This window comes from Poecilia latipinna, unplaced genomic scaffold, assembly GCF_001443285.1.
Source record: "Poecilia latipinna isolate Pla-1442-1.1 unplaced genomic scaffold, P_latipinna-1.0 Scaffold983, whole genome shotgun sequence".
NCBI classification, from domain to species: domain Eukaryota; kingdom Metazoa; phylum Chordata; class Actinopteri; order Cyprinodontiformes; family Poeciliidae; genus Poecilia; species Poecilia latipinna.
The window spans coordinates 161,606-165,468 of record NW_015113599.1 but is presented as its reverse complement, the minus strand read 5'-3'; positions in this window follow the sequence as shown (position 1 = coordinate 165,468).

Below are 3,863 nucleotides of genomic sequence, written 5' to 3'. Positions count from 1 at the left end.
ATTTGAAATATGAAAAATAGATTTCTAATTTTATTCAAATGATCACATATTTGTCACTGTTGGCTGTCAGTGGCAGGAAGGTAAATTTGTACCTGGAGAAAGTAAAGGAGAAAAATATAAAAACCAGTGTATGGAGCAGGTGGTTGGGTAATGGAATATAAAGAAAAATACTAATCATGTGTTTAAATGGTAAATAATAATTCATTTTCTACTAGAGGCAAAATAATGTGGGTCATAGGTATGCGTTTGGGCTTATATGATGCCTTGCCAAGCTTTTTATATTAAGTGTTTTTCATATTTAGCAGTTTAGAAAAACCTCTCTCTTTCATCTGTTGTTGGTGTTTGAGGTCAGGGGCTGTTGCTCTACTCTCAGGCCTAATTAACACCGGATAGGTTTAGCCCAAACTCATTTACCTAAAGTACAATCTTCTGGAATTACAGAAAAAATGTGGCCTCTTTAAATCACTCATCTTGGTCAAAAAAAAAAAAAAAAAAAACAACTCCTTACTCAAATTGTGCTTGTGCTTTCAAGTAAATTGTATCCTGAGACAGTGGGCATATGAATTTCTGCTAGAGATGGTGTATCTGGGTTGAGACATCCTGTAGAGAAGAAAATGAAGGTCAGGGAGGCTTGAACACACTTTGTTATTGAGCACAAAAGACTCCTTCCTCCATCCTTGGTTGTGTTTCCCAGGATGAATCTGTAAGATTGTTTATGTTCACACGAAGCGCCAGTGTTGGGTTTGATTACAGATAATGAATCACTTTGCATAGCAAGTGTTTGGAAGTGCAATGGAGAGCTGTTCAGTCTGAGGCAACCTCTTGTTTGTCTAAACAGGAGCACCAAGGAGAAAAAAAGACAGAAAGAGGGATGTAATCAGTCGTCATAAATGAGTAGAAAAGTGGAAAGACTCAAAAGTAAAACAATATCAGCGTTTGAAACCGGAGCGCTGACAGCACACTGCAAAAAGAGGCCCATCAGAGATTCCACTGACTCAGATGACTACAAGATGTGTGATGTGTTTCTGGCAGCCGTGACCCATTTCTGCACTGAAGCAGCAGTGATCAAAAAAAATCTTAGAACAAATGTTTCTGCTTTTTGCTTTTTTCTGGCTCTCTGCAGTTTCGGGCCCTCTGAGCCTTGACTTCCTGTTGGAGGAAATGCCTGGCCCATCGTGCACAGCCTTTACAGACCAACCGGAGTGCCAGCGCACCACACAGAGTCACACTAATGCCCTGAGGGTCCCATCGATCCACCACTTCCCTGAAGTTAATGTAGTAATGCCACTGTGGTTTAGCATTACACTGGAACTAAAATGTTGGTAGAACATTTATTTCTATTTCTGCACAGTTGTCAGGAATGTTGCCTTGCAGCAAGAAGGTCCCAGGATCCAATCCTGGCATGGGGTCTTTCTTCATGGAGTTTGCTTCAGTTACTGTGGTCAGCTCCTACAGTCCTAAAATATCATTGCTAGGTCTCTTGGACTCTTTTGCTACAGGAAGTGATTGTTTTTGGGTACATGGTTGTGTGTATCTGTAAGGCACTGCTGTCAAAACACGTATGAATGTGTTAACTTATGTAAAGTTTGACAAAAAACAGACAATTGGTACCGTAGTATCACTTCAGTTGATTTCACTGACAGTAAAAATGGCCACAGGGTCCATAAAAAGACAAAGTTGATGAGGACAGCAGCAGATTGGAAGCTGTAGCCTCAGTGAATTTGTGGATTTGCAGCACACGCTTTTTTACAAGGTAAGAAGACTAACATTGATACTTAATAAGTAGGATCAGTAAGTAAGTATTACATTGTGGCATAGTTACACATCTAATCATTAGTAACTATGAAGAAAATATCCCACCATCATGTGTCCTACCTTATACGAAACTAGTCTCCTCCGGTGTAAGAGGAAATGCCATTTATGACATAGTGATATAAATCATGTGGCGTGAGTTCAGTCGATGAGTTGATCCAGTCAATAGGAGGGAGGAGGAATGGGTCGGTTTCTTTTGGAAACACAGCTGTGTGTGAGTCCCAGCTAGGTGAGCTACTTACACAGAATAATTAGCTCGACTTCAACAAGTCGAAGCCATGGCTAGACTGGCAAAAACAACCTGAGAAAACAATTTCACATTCAATACCCCATTCCATACTACCTTTTCTCACTGACGACATTTGTCATGATGCCTCAACATGATTAGATGATTAGTTCTTTTGAACTATGTCAATACAGGATGAACTCCACTGACCGCTGGATATAGACACCAGCCACTCTGCAAAGCTAGATAGAGACGATGGATGAATCAATGAATTATTTTCCGGCTTCATCTGTCATTGGTTGAAAAATAAATATTTCAGTTTTGCTCCTCATGAATCCTGGGATAGGGTTGAACTGTTCTGAGGAAAAAAACAGCCTATTTTTTGGAACATTTGGAGGAACATTGGACTTTGTACAACCTTTCTCTTATCACTGTGACATAATCGGTCTTCAAATTAGAACACACAGAGTCCTTAGCTGTGTTTCCATTGGCCATATAATTGCACAATATGAAATTTGAAAAATAAATTTGCTTAATGGAAACATGGCAATTTTGAAAAAGCAAAACAACAAAAAAAAACTCACTTTTTGATAAAAAGTTTTGGTACTAGGACGAAGTGGTTTTTGGCTGCATCCAAATTGGTTTACTTTGCAAAACTGCAAAGGAAACTTTATTTTTCTTTCATCACACATTTCACATGATCAACAGCTGGATGTTTCCACTGTCGCAAACCAATGAAGAAGAAGACAGGAAGTAGTTAGAGGATCATGATGCAGCATGTTTTAAAAACATAATCATGTGTGACTTTCTGATTTGGTGGAAACAATGCTATTGTGAAATTGTGTTTTGGAAATGAAGCTACAGTCTGGTGCAAATTTGTAATTCTAAGAAAATATATAAAGGCTTTGAGACTGGGTTCATAAATACAAGACTGTCTCTGGATATAACATGAATTTAATATTCTCTTGTGCTGTTTCAGAGAAGCATTAATTACTCACATGTTCCAGAATTCAAATTATAACACATTAGATAAATGTTAAAACTTCAGGATTTAATGGAACCTTTAAATATAAGTTAGAGTATATTATACTGTCAGCTTGTCAGTTTGTGTAGCAGAATTTATGAACTAGAACATGCTTCTTTGTTTAGTGAGGAGCTGTAACATGTCAGCCTTATAAACTTCCCTCTGACACGCGCCGTGTCAGATCTAACTCCGGCTGTAGTTAATGTAGCCTGGAGGCTTTAGCCTGGAGCAGAGAGGAGGCAGGCTGCAGTGGTCAGATTAACTCATGTCTCCACACCCCCAGATATTTCACAAACTTGTAGTCATTAGCCTCAACCAGCATTTTTATCACACTTGGCACGTCTCAATTGGCTTTATTCATGTTTTTTTTTTTTTTTGAAAATCTGAAGCAGCAGTGAAAATACCTAGCTGTAGGCATAATGTCTGACCACCGGGGCAAGAAAAAACACTTCTGGGGAAAATTTTTGCCTTCAGGGTAGTTTTTATTAATAACAACCACACGTGTTGTTGAGACTAAATTAATATGTCAGAGAATTAGCAGCTAGAAGATAATATGTTTGATATTTCCTGTTTGCAAAGTTTATTGGAGGAGTTGCAACCAATTCCAGCTTCAAGTAAGACAGGATGGGGAATATCTGGAGCAGGTCACCCGTCTGAGTGTCTGTGACTCACAGAGGCAAGATTAGAGATCTTAGATGACCTAACTTTAACGTTTTTGTGCAATAGAAGGACACTAGATTACCCAGAAAAACACAGCACACACACACACACACACACACACACACACACACACACACACAC